Source organism: Lepidochelys olivacea (genome assembly GCF_965140295.1).
Source record: "Lepidochelys olivacea isolate rLepOli2 genome assembly, chromosome: 22".
Lineage (NCBI taxonomy): Eukaryota > Metazoa > Chordata > Testudines > Cheloniidae > Lepidochelys > Lepidochelys olivacea.
This window is the reverse complement of record NC_140432.1, coordinates 13,632,422-13,646,406: the sequence shown is the minus strand read 5'-3', so window position 1 is coordinate 13,646,406 and position 13,985 is coordinate 13,632,422. Positions and strand designations below refer to the sequence as shown.

Below are 13,985 nucleotides of genomic sequence, written 5' to 3'. Positions count from 1 at the left end.
GGCTCTTACACAGCCCTTTTAATTCACTGGCCTCAAACCACTTTATAAATCAAGGAGAGTATCTTCAGCCCCATTTTACAGACAAGGAAATTGAGGGGAAGTGACTTGCATAAGGTCAATGGAAATAAAACCAAGGACTCCTAAATACAATCCACTAGACTATCTGCCTACCTTGGCTATTAATATGGCCCCATTCCTGTACTATCTGAGCACCTCACAATCTTTAATGCATTTATCCTCACAACACCCTTGTAAGATAGGTCAATGCTATTATCCACAGGGGTTCTGTAGAGTCCCAGGCTAGCACCCTAACCAGGGGACCATCCTCTCAGGTTCAATAGCAGAGCCAAGAACAGAACCAAGTAATCCTGAATTTCACTCCATTAGATCACACTTTATCAGTTTCATCTCCGATCACTGTTGGTGGGGAGTTTTTCAGGACAGGTGGACTTAGCTAGTTAGTGGAGCCCAACATTCATTCCATGAGATACGTATACACTTAAAGCTTGCTTTTCAGAGGTGTGGTCTACCTGCCTTTGCTATTGACTTCCAGTGTGGTTACTGTTGCTCAGCACTTTATGAAATCAGAACCTCAAGTTTTAAAGTTGGATCCTTGAATGGCCTGGATGCAACAACTCTAACAGATTAACAAAAAGGAAAGCCAATAGGGGATATGCTAATCTCAACAATATAGATGCATCTTTTAAAATGCGGAAGTAGCCTGTGACTACCTGTAAATTACTACTCTGCTAGAGAACCATGTGCAATCATAGCTGCCCATGTTAGTAAGTTACCCACATCTGCGGAAAAGGGAAGAAGCATGATTGTAGCTAGTGAGCCACAAAAGGCCAAGGGAAATGTATAGTAGAGTGGACCTTGGAAGTATTTGGTAGCTCCAAACTTGGCACAGAGTGTGGGGATTAGCCAGTTCCTACATATCATCTAATATCTTTCCCGCTCACCTTAATACTCAAAGCATTCCAATGGCAATGAAAATGCTTTTTGGGGGGGACCCTAGTACCATTCTTGGAAAGACAATCTGGCCATACTGAAATAAGGAGATTTGCCCCTGAGTCAACAATGGTAATAGGTAGTTTAATAATCACTAGATCAAACCTAAGCAAACATCTTAGCACCTGGCCTTTCAGCATAAATGTGAAAAGCAAAGGAAACATTACCGCCAATAACTACACCGTATAGTAGAGTCAACATTGCTATATGCAGCAGTGCCCCAAGAAGGGGCAATGGGTTATCCAAATTATGGTCATCACAAAAAAGATTACAGCTATCAACCAGCTCCATCTAGAAATAAAAACCATCCTCCTCCTCTTGATCCCCAGATCACCTTTTCACTTTTTACCGAGCTGGAGAGTTACATGGCTGCCACCAAGGTAGTATCCAATTATTTTTGGATTTATCGTCACAACAGTTGCAGGGAAGCATTGTTTGAGGAATCATTTTACAGATGGGGAACTGGAAAGTGATTAAAAGGCCCAGCTTCTCAAAAGGTATGTAGGCATCCTAAGTCCCAATGATTTCCCTGGAAGCTACACACATAAATACCTTTGAGGATCTGGGCCTAAGTGACTGCTCAAAGTCAGGAAGCAGGTGTGTTAATAAGCTATGAATCAAACCCAGATTTCCTGGGTTCCAGCCACGAGACCTTTCTTCTGCTCACAGCGTAACAACAGTATGGTACACCTGGGTTACTTCGGAGGATCTCAGAACTTCAGACACTTGGGAAGAAAGCTGCTAGAAGAGCAAGCTCTCTCCCTCGCTGTTTTAAACTAAAGATTTCCCACAAGCAAGAACTGGGAGAGCTTAATTAAAATAAATGATGAAGTCACTGGGATGAGGAGAGGCAGCACCAAATGGCAGACGCAAGGCAACTGCTCGAGAGGGTACACCATGGAGAATCAGTTGTACAGGTACTGGGCTGGACCACTGCATCCCTACATCAGACACATGATCTCACCTCATTCCCCAATACATGTAATGGGACAAATTTAGCTCTGGTGAAATTTCTTGGGAGATCAAGGGTATGATGGTAGGATAGCAGTGATTTAGCCAGGTACTTATATAATTTATTCACTGTGACATGTGTGAGTTTATACACACAAGGATACACTATAGATATTATACACACATTCATATACATACCCACACATACATAGGCTACATCTACATTATGCGATGGGGGTGTGATTCATAGAGTCCTAGAATTGAAGGTCATATGGGACCACCAGCTCATCCTGTCTGACCTCCTGCATACCATAGGCCACCAACACCACCCTAAACCCAACAACCTTAGCCATGCTAAGTACAACGCCTGCCTGAAACCAGTGGGTACGTATGCGGCACAGGTAAGCTGCACCACCGCTGTGACTGCTTCTGCTGCCACGGCTACATTACTAGTTATACTCGTGTTAGCTCTCCTCGAGCTACTGTGAGTATGTGTACATGAGGGGACTCACACCCCTGGCTCGTAGTGTAGACATGGCCATAGAGAGAGATTGCACATGTAATCCCCCTCCCCCGGGAGAAGGCAAGAAAGAACTGACAGGCCAGATACTAGTCATATCACTTAATGCACTAGTCGAAGGTGTTCAGATACCATGATGATGGGTATGGCATAAGAGAATCTAAATAGAATGGAATAGAACAGGAGTTCTCAACCCAGGTGTGTCGTGACCTGCCCTTGCCGTATTGCTAAATGAGGGTCCTGGATACATCCCAACTAAGGGGCAGGAGGGGCCCATGGGAGGTTGGCAGCCTAGGATGGAAAATTGGTTCCAGGCATGAAAAAGGCAAAGAGGCAGCGAACGAGACAGCCTGAAGACGTTTGCAGGAGGGGTGATTGATGCTTCACGTCCCTAGTGATGGCATAGGGGAAAAAATTAAACACTGAGATGTGCTGAGCTTTCCTACTAACTGATCTCATTTGCAGATAAAACAATAGAATCACATATTTAAATATTGGCAGCACACAGGCTTGTTTTCCACTGTGGGCCCACAGGGCGCCCGGCAGGGAGATTGCGAACTTTTCTGAGCACGTCTAATCGGCTCTGCCGGCCAGATTTTCATCCTCTGGTGACCAGTTTTGTTCCCAATTTATACGAACCTGCTGCTCCTAGTTCACATGGCGTTCTAAGGACCAAGCCCTGGTCTTTAGGATCATCGGAGACAGGCCAAGAACACACATGGAGGAAGCAGACACAGAAAAGGATTTTATTAATTGGCCTCTTGATTCCCCTGCTGGGATCTCTTCTCTAGGACATCAGGCTTGGCAGGAAGAGCTATATGGGCTGTGGCTTTGTGTTGCACCTCCTGGAGGTCTAAAGCAGAATGCACAAGAAGGAGAAAGGGGATTTTATGCCTCCTTGGCACCCTCAGGATTCTGGGCTGCTCCTGGGACCGGTTCAGCTTCTGGTGTAAATTAGAGCAACCCCAGGGTTTGCTATGGGCTGTTCCACCATAGAGAGAGACTTAGATTCCCTTAGATCACTCTTCACTATGCCCCTGCTGACGCCACCCCTGGCTCTACCTCCAGCACACCCTCTGCACCAGAGCTTACAGTGGGAGGCCAGCATACAGCCACTTATGAAGGCTCAACACAGTGCCTGAGCTGAGGGAATTCTCCCCTTGCAAGACATTTATGATCCCCAGACACTGCTGCCATAGCAGGAGGCAGAACCCCTGTTGCAGAACCCCTGTCTCTCACACCCTTTGTTTTGTGTTAATAGCCCAGACAGGCTGCCTCAGGGTTGCATTTCACACAAGTGGCATCCTCAAGTCATCCGGCTGATGTCCTGTCAAGTACCTATCATAATTATCATCCATCACTGGTCAAGTTCCAACAGCATGATCAGGGCTGTACATATCCTCTCCTTGCTCTGAGGCGCTTATGATTTTAGGCCCTGATTCTGCACTGTGGGGATCTACATGGAGGTAGTAAGAGATGAAAGCAGAGATGCAGGCCAGAAGGTCCTCCCTCTAGACCACCATACAATTTGAGAGCTATTAGCTCAGCTGATCTGAACTCCAAGGAAGCCAGCCCTTGCACTGTATAACTGTAGGCATAAAATTTCAAAGAAAAAATATGCAATTGTATGTATAAATTAGACCTGGTCCTTGTGTAATACACTGACTGAGTATAAATACTTGTGCCTTCCCCTAGGCCAGCACTGAGATTTGACACAACTCTACCCATGACACCATTCTACTATAACATGATCATGAGCTTGAGTAAACAGAAGAAAGAAGAAACATTGCCCTGACTAGAGTGATCAGAGATCCCGATATTATTGGGACTGTCCTGATATTAGGAGCTCTGTCTTACATAGGCAATTATTACCCTCCCGGTCCCGATTTTTCAACAGTTGCTATCTCGTCACCCTCGTCCTGACACCGAGTTGATCTTTTGGGTAAGAATATCCGCTGCAGTGCATTGAGTACAGCAAGGGATGGAAAGTGGCACCACGCGCCTCTGAAAGGAATCAACAATACAGCCACGTTCACAGTCACCCGTACAGAAGCAGTTAGCTTTTGTCCCCTCATCAGTGATGTTTGCCCCCCTTAAACCATTTAATTAAAACTATAATATTGAAAAGCCATATTGAGACATAGATGCTTTTGAAAATTTTACCCAAAGTGACTGAGGAATCTAAAGGAAACTCTTTATTTTCACAGTTATTTAAGCACCTTAAGATGCAGATAAGCACCTAGTGGGATTTTCAAATGTGTCTAAGTAGGTGCTCATCCTACATTGATCTGACTAGGAGTCAGGTATCTAGGTTCTTTTGAAAATGCCACTAGGCACCTATCTACATCTTCAGGCACCTAGATAACTTTAAAAATCTGGTCTTTAGGCATTTAGGTGCGTAAATCTCCTGAGACTTAGGCTGGGATATTCAAAGAAGTCTAAGAAGCTAGGTGTCCAACTCCCATTCGTTTTCACTTGGATTTGGCAGCCTAAAACTCCTAGGGGTCTTTTGAAAATCCCAGCCTTAGTAACTAAGTTACTTTTGAAAATGGGACTCAGGAACTTTTGAAAATTTTATCCGACGTCTCAGCTGTCCTTCATTTTAGACCCAAATCTGTCTCACTTCTACGATACACATCAGGAACACAAACTCATGAAAGTGAGGTTATGGGAAATGTTTTTTATGCTACAGAAATGAATCTCATCTTACTTTCAGCGGCCTAATCATTTTCTTGTGTCCCTTAAGTTGGTTCTTTCCCTCCCAAAGCCCCTCCAACCATATACACACCCACACTTGGGGCTTGGCAGGTTGAAAAGTATGGAAATGACTCTTCTAAAGATCTTAATCCTAGATTTTGCAAGGATAAACCGAAGCAAAAATATTTACAATTCAGCGGGTTGATCAACAATTCTTATTTACTCAACTATTGAGATGCAGGATGAACTGAGGTGAGTCTGAAGAAGCTGTTTTATGCTGATTTTTAATGAGCTTTAATAGAAAACACCGACTTGCCACTCTTCTTTTAAGTCAGTGATTTATATTTCACAGGAAGGCAAATCTCACTTGCACAATACAGTGAGCCATATGTAACCTCCTGGACATAGGGAGGTGAACGTTTTCCCTAACCGTTGCAGTAGTTAGCTTGTGGATCTAAGCATGATGATTTTATCACTCTTATTTTAGCCTGCATAATTATGATTATTGATCTCAAAGCCAACCACTGTCCTTTGACTCAATGGCCACCTGCAGCAGTGAGTTCCCCTGGTGTAAAGGGGCCCAATTTGTACCACCTGAAGCTCTGGCCCAGGGAGTTTGCTTCACAGAGTGTCCTGAAGGGATTTCTTTGGGGTATGAACCCAATGTTTACGCTTGATGTGCAACTTCATTTAACTTGCTGGTTCTAAGGGTCAAAACTGGGTTTGTTCAAACCCAAAAGAAAATGCTTGCAGACTACCCATCAGGCCAAATCTTCAGCAGGTGTAAATGAGTGCAGCTTCATTGACCTCAATACAGTTTTACCCATTTACACCAGTCTGAAGTTCTCTGGCCCAATGAGCTTTGGGGGAGGTGGATCTAGCTGAAAATCATATGCAAATCCTGATTAGAGACTTGAAATTTCTGAAGATATTCCATTGTTGTTGCAAAAACCAACACTATCCAGAAAACAAATTGCCATCAACATATGGCGAGAGTCTGAAGTTACAGCAAACGTTTACACACATTACAAACTTTATGCATGAGAGTGGTCCTGCTGAATTCAAATGGACGACTTACATCCATAAAGTTAGTCATATGCATTGATGTTTGCGAGATTGGGCTCTGAGATTGTAACTCCATGTACCGATGGTGCTTTATATTTTTCTGTTATTGCATCAACATCAATAAAAAAGTATACATAAAAATTAAAATCAGATGGCTGTTGCTTTCTTACCAAACAAAAATGAAAGAGCTTTCAGGGGGATTTCATTTCCCTTCAAAATCCCATATAATTCAGGTGGGAATACTCATCCTGCTCAAACTAGAAACTATTCAACTATTTTAGCCACATAATTTTTAGGAAACAGAAAAATGAAAAGAAATTAACTTGAAGATAATGATGATGGAAAGAAAGTACTTTGAAATAAACAGATTGCTCCTAAACTGGAGCAAATGGCAGCCCAAAGTGTAGCATGAGCAACCCCCATCAGATTTCTGTAAAAAGCCCAGTGAGCACTACTTAACACTTAAAAAATTCTCTCGGGAATAATGATCTCTAATTTATTTTGGATACAGTGATCTTCATCTGCAATTCTCTTAATCTCACTCAGAAGATTCAAGGTACTTTTTAACTAGAGAATCTGACTAATTCTCTAGTTGCTGAGTAGTTAATCTGCTCAAACATTTCTCCAAATAACCATCTGCTCTACCTTGTATTTATTTCATTCCCTATCTTAGCTCTTGGGTCCATCCTGCTGGCTCATTCAGCACTCTTTAAATTTCTCCTCTGGCCTTATGTCTGGTTGCTTATGTTTTGGACAGACAATAGAAGAGATATAGGCCATTATTCATGAGAAGCTTCAAGTGTAACGTGAGAAACATCTCCTCTCCTGACCCCTGTTAGCATAAGAATTGCTGATAAAAATTCTGAACTGAAAGAGAAAACTCTTCTGGGAAAATATAGGCAAAGTTTCCCCTGTGCGATGTGTTTTGGAAGAACCAAGAAGAATTTTCCATTTAAGACCTGATCCAACTCCTGGAGCAGTCAGTGGGGGTCTTCCTAATGACTCCAGTGGGAGTTAGATGGGACCCTAAAGGCTTTCAAAATTCTTATGTTCCTCAGAGAGAGGGATATTCTTCATCACCATCCTAAAAGTACTGCACACTTATATTCTAGTTTTCATCCAAGGATGATGGATACACACACATAGTGAATTAAGCCTCACAACACCCTTGGAAGGTGATTAAGTATCATTAGACCCATTTACAGATGGCTCATACAAGTTAGAGATGGTCAAGATCTACTAGGATTATAGATCCTGATTCACCACTGCATTAGTCCAGTTTTACCGGGATGTAACTCCACTGATTTTAACAGAATTACACCCAAATTAAAAGTTTCAGAGTAGCAGCTGTGTTAGTCTGTATTCACAAAAAGAAAATTAAACTAGACTAACGCAGTAGTGAGTCAGGTTCACAGAGTCCATCCCATTGAAAATGAAGGCTATCGTCTCTATCAAAGGATGCAATCAACATTAAACTGAAAGCATACTTGATTTTAGCAAAAACAAAAGGTGAAGACATAGTATTACTTGCCCACGATCATGAAACAAGTCAGTGGCAATCAGGAATAGAAACAAGAAATCCTGACCCCTATTGGAAATCTTCTATTTTTCTATTAAAGCTCATTAAAAATCTTCTGAACTGCCTATTGGAAAACCCTCACAAGCTGATACTGGATATATTCCTGTACATCTTTACTGACACCAAGTGATACCATGCAACCCATAAAAAAACATTAAGGGCCAACTTCTATTCCCATTTATACCAGCATAACGCTGCATTACCTCCAATAACTTCAGTGGAATTTAGTTTACACAAGTATAACACAGCAGATCTGGCCTAGGGAATTTTTAGCCACACTTCATTAAAGAAATCAACAGAGCCCTGCTGTAGACTGGCATTGTACACTGTCCAGCATGAACTAGAAAAAGTAACCAATGACTTGTGTACACCTGACCCAGCTGGATGCCAGTCAACAGTTCTAGACAATTACATCTGTGGAACAGTGTCCAGTAGGAAGAAGTGGAGATCCCGTTTGCTGGAACTAGACTGGATGGATTTCTTAGCAAACATACACTACAGAATAATCCTGTGCAACCGGGATAAACTCAGCTACCTAAAAGGTTTTTCCATATCTGGATTCTGTGATTCCCTGCCCCAACTTCTTTAAATGTTGTGTGTACATATGACTGAGGCAGCCGGTGTCCTTACAGTGACACAGTCTGGTTCTCCTTTCAGTCACATCATTTTCACATGAGCATAACGACACTGACTTCAATGGAGTTACGCTAGCAAGACTGGAGAAAAGGCCCATTAATCCCCAATTTGAGATGTACATTATTTCATCCATCTCACTTCAAACAAATTAAATAGTCAAAGAGGTGTCGAATTCTTTCTAGTGATAATGGGTCTGGTCCTCAGCGTTAGTCAACGGAACCACCCCAATTCCCATCAATCGTAGGAGTGGATCTTGTGCTGAGTCACCACTTGATAGCTATTTAAGTCTGGGAAACTGAGAACTTGCATGAGAACCTTGTTGAAACTGTCCTGCTGAGGTCCTTTTAGGGCCTGGCCTTCCATCTACGTCTCTTTTCCTCAACGGTTAAGGGTCTGATCCACGCCCAATTGAATTCAATGGGCGTTGGAACAGGCCCGCACAAATGCGCATAAAGCTAACATAACCAAGCAGCGTGCAGCAAGCGGGCATCCCTTCTGTCTAACTGCAGCCCAGTTTTGGAGCTGTACACAGAATCGAACAGACTCAGTGGGACAAATTCGTCCCCTGTGCAACTCCTTTGACTACAGTGGAACTGCACTAATTCAACCATCTCATTGGCAAGGGTGATAGCTCAAGTATTGGACAGCCGGAGAACAGGACTGTGAAACCTCTGGTGTAAATTAGAACCGTGCCATTGAAAGAATCTGGACCTCCTTGTCTACTGAAAACAGCCAGGAAGCCCTTTTCCCAAAGTCTGACTGCTTGGCTCACTAGCTTGTAAAAACAGGCTGCAGCTCCTGTGTAGCGGATATTTACAGCTGTATATTGACACAGCCAATCAATCTGTTGACTACCATATACATGCTAGTTCCTTTAAATGGGAGAGAATCACAGCAGAACTGGGCAAAGCATCCTGCTTCGCTTGCTACATTTTCGCATCCACAGTGAAGTATTTCGGGGAAACTTGCAAGAACATGTGCAGTGATGAAAGGTTGCTTGATTTTATTCAGTTTTGCAAATTAGCCACTAAGCTACAGACACAGGCTTTTCATCCAAGCAATATACTGTAATGGAGACAGTTTAAGCCACGACTGCATTGACGACACCTCTGGGGTGCAACGAGCCAGCTTTTTAACAGCACGTAGCAACACTACACAAGAAACAATTCAGGACAGTTCATGAAAAAGCATATGCATTTAAGATGACAAAAGGAATGTTTAGATAAGCAGAATATAATTATTGATATAAGGTAAAATATTCAAAAGCATCTAAATGATTTAGGAGAAGAGCTGGGAAAAATCTTTCACCCAAAACTTTTTTTCACAAAAACACACAAATTCAGGTTGACCAAAACACTTCATGAATTTGCGCTGAATTTTCCAAATTGTTTCTGTTGAACAAAAATTGCCCCCCACAAAAAATTGAAATGTTTTGTTTCAAAATTTTTGAGATGAAACATTTTGATTTTTCAGTTTCAAACATTTTTTTCTTTTGAAATTTATTTCAATGTCACTTTAAAAAAAATAAAAAGGACTTTAAAAGCTCAAAAAGGAAACAGTTTTTTCCCCAACTTTTTGGAACAGACAGGAAAAAAAGCAGTTATTTCCCCAGCTCTATTTAGGAGTCTAAGTCCTGAGTTCAAAAGTGATTTAATCACTTGGAGAAAGAAGTATCGATAAGGATCCAAACATCTGAGTGCTTATACAAATCACACCTCTGAAAGTTTTGATCTCCTCTCTAATAAAACTTAGCACTTTCAATTTTATAGATTCTTGGATTCTAAAGCCTGAAAGGACCTCTGTGACAACCTAGTCCGACCTCCTGCATTACACGGGCCATAGAACTTCCCTGAAATAATTCCTGTTGGAACTAAAGCATCGCTCCCCAAACAACAGCCACATGGGGATTCGAATGAACCCATGACCTCTAGCATCGCAAGCAGAAGGCCATCTGAACTCTACTTCAGTGCCACACAGTGTTGCATAAGCACTAATTCAAACATGCCACACTCACAATATCCTCATTCTACAGCTGGGGAAACTGAGAGATAGTGCTACATGACTTTATCAAGGCCATACGGCAAGTTAGTGTCAGAGGCGGTATTGAAATTCAGGAGTTCCTGGCTTTCAGCCTTGTGCACAGTCAGCTCGACCACGCCGCCTCCCGCTACTCTACATTATGCAACACAAACTGCTCTGATATTACTTTGAAGAAAAACAAATGAAAAAAATGGCAAACAGCAAACCAAATGGGCAGTTAATATTTTTGGATGGGATAAAGGAAAAAACTACATGCACATATTCAAACTAGTCCAAAACAAAATCTAAACATACTGAGAAATGTTTATAGATGTTCAAATTGTTAATGGCATGCAGGAGGCTTACATTTCAAATATCATAAGTCAAAGAGAAGGAATATGTGAATTTCCAAATGTTCCTTGCTTGGCTGATCCATCAATGTTGATATCTAATACACACTTAAACTCTTCAAAGTACTCCCTGGAATTAAAACAATTGGATAGCACAGAAAGGGCGTACATAACCACTATCAATGGATTTCATATAAAAATCTAGACATAGTTTAAAATAAAAAAAAATGACGACCAAACACAATCAAATGAAAAAAAAATTTGGAAATTGGTCAGGAAAGTGAGAGTTGATGTCCAATTATATTTTGCAGACATGAATCAGGGGGCAGCTCAGCCACTGAAAATGTTTGTAGATTAAAAACTTCATGAAGTGGTCTAAGATATGTTACATATGAGCAGATGGAAACTAGGTTAGCTTGAAGGCCAGGGTTGCAAGTTAATATTAAAGACTGAACAGTGGCTTTCAAGCCAGGCATTGCAATCTGCTCTTCCCATTTTGCTAATTCAGAAGGGGTAAACTAAATTTAAGTGCCTAAGTCTCATTGAAAGTCACTTAGGGCCAGATTTTTAAAGGTATTTAGGCATCTAAAGATCCAGATAAGAATTGCCTGGGCACCTTATTCCACCAAGTGACTAATTCCCATTGAAATCAATGAGAATTAGGCACCCGGTGCCTGTCTCCATCTTTAGGTGCCTGAATATTATCCAGAATCTAGTCCCTGGGCACTTTTGAAAATGGAACGTAAGTGTTTTAGAAAATTTTACCCTGGATCTCAGCTAAATAAGGCAGGGAGAGAGGTTCTGGTGGATTCTGGTGTGGAAAAGGAGATCACCACGTGGAAAAAGTTGGAGAAACACTGCCAACCAACATTACAGCTAAAAATATTCATTACTATTATTTGTATTGCAGTAGGTTTAGGACCCCATTGTGCAGGGCACTGTACAAAACTAGGAAAACAGAGTTTATGCCCCACAGAGGTTACTGTCATAATTTGAAACAATACACAAGTGAACACAAAAGGGAGGGCAGATAAAGAATAGTAAAATAAGCTGTGTGCACATCTTGATGGTTCCAATCATTAAGACACATTTACTTTTTCCTTTTATTACTAGCATTATTATTTGTATTAGAGTATCATCCAGGGGCCCCAACCAAGATCGGGGGCCCATTGCTCTAATCATATATTCACATGACTCCGGGAGCTGGGGCTTTAAGAACACCACCAAATATCACTCACTTCACACTAAAATCCTGAGAGTTGGCAACACCGGAATAGTAGCCCTGCTAATTAGTAGCCCTGCTAATTAGGGAGGGCATTTCGAAGCTTAAAAATTCAAAGCATTGGTTAGGGTTAACTGTGCATTCACACACACATGAGTTCTAGAGGAAAAATATTCCTCTCCAGGCATCTCTTCCTGTTCAGTTTGTGTCAGTGTTGGCTGCTCTAGCAGAGTCTAATTCTGCTTCTCTCTCATGGGCGGAACCCTGCAGCTCTTTGATTTCCTTTCATATTTGCAGTTATATCATCTCTGGCTGACCCTTCTCAAAGCTGTGATGTTTTCCTTTAAACACTGCAGGAGCATTATGTATGCTTGTTGAGAGGCAAGCCTTTGAGATGGGAGAGGCTTGCGGTTTTCAGGGTCTCAAGACATTTTCCAAGAATCCTGTGGGGTTGCAAAGCTAGTCTGGAGGGTGTGAACCATCTTCCCGTAATTTAAGCACTTATTTTGTATGTTTTTTCTCTCTCAAGGGTGATTCAATATATCAAAAATAAATAACAACAACCCTATGTTTTTCTAGCTATAGAACAACCTGTGTTCTCTATTACAAGTGGGAGAACGGCTCAAAAAGCTTAACTACTACAAGAGGGGGCCTCTGCACAATATATGAAATGTTTTTCTATTAGAAAGTTCTACTTCCTGCCTCTGTCAATTCATTTCCCACTCACTCCCATTTTCCATTTGAATGTTTCCTAGGATTTGTCCCATCTTCAGTTCTGACTCCCCTCCCTCTATTCCCTCCCCCACCTTCAGCCTCTTCTAAAGAGGAACACAAACTATTATAATGAAATTAGAACTTTATAACCCACAAGGTTCAATGCTGGTTTAAAATCAGACAGAACAAGTTTGCCCAGCCCTACTTAAAACAAAACATCATAAGAAGCCATTAAACCAACACTACACATAATAATGAGTAATGACCAGTGATGGCCAAGTCTTGAAAGGTTCAGAGAAGAGCTAAGTCCAAGCCACAAAAGTTCCACTCCACTTTGGAACCTGATCCAAATGTGGAAACATTCAGATCTGGTATTTTTGGTTTGGCCTCATCTCTAGCATGGAGTATGTTTCCCATAAGAATACAAAATTTGGAAGTTTATAGAAACTATTAGATTCTTTTTTATTAACAGGATTCTCTCATGACATTTCCAGTCCTTCCTGATTCTGAATAGGAAGTCAGACATGCCATGAGGTCAGCCATGCAGCACTAGTTTCCTAGTGCATAGATATCATGGGTAAATAGTACTTCAAAGAAACTAAAAACAGAGAAACTGGGCAGAAGGACAGAAAGTTCCTGTCAGTTTCTTCTCTAGCCCCTTTTCTTGGTGAAGGGGTCAGAGCAGACTAAAGGAGCCCTAACTGCCCAGCCGGGGAGAACTCCCCCAACACGCAAAAGAAAGACAACCGCAGGCTGTTCTCCAAGACAGCCTCAGAAGCCCAATGACAGGAAGGTATGTGCCTCTATTCGGCATGTTTCATAACAATATTTCATGAAACACATGATTGTCTGTTGATTTACAAGCAAAAGATTATGTATGTAGGCATGCATGCACATATGTATCAGCCCACATGGATGAGAGACTGATGCAAAGAAGTCGACAAGGATCTTGTTTTCTGCACGTCAATGAAAGAAACTAGGACGGAGTCTCTCCCAGTTGTATACCGATGGAACTCCACTGATTGCTATGGAGTTAATCCTGATTTACACCATCATGATATCAGACTCAGGTTTATTATGCACAGGGTATGAGCCATTCAGAGCCCATATGAGAGAGAGATTTCAGTGCAATGCTTTCTACACCTGCAGCAAATTCGGATCACATTTCACTGTCACCCACATCTTTTCAATCCATGATATTGACCATTAAGATAATCAGAC

General features: G+C 41.7%; 1 long non-coding RNA gene across 1 annotated transcript in view; it reads right to left on the bottom strand.

Moving 5' to 3' along the window:
- The window catches only part of LOC311511399, an 83,221-nt gene that overhangs the window by 48,085 nt on the left and 21,151 nt on the right, over positions 1-13,985 (bottom strand). The gene's annotated exons all lie outside the window — the stretch shown is intronic.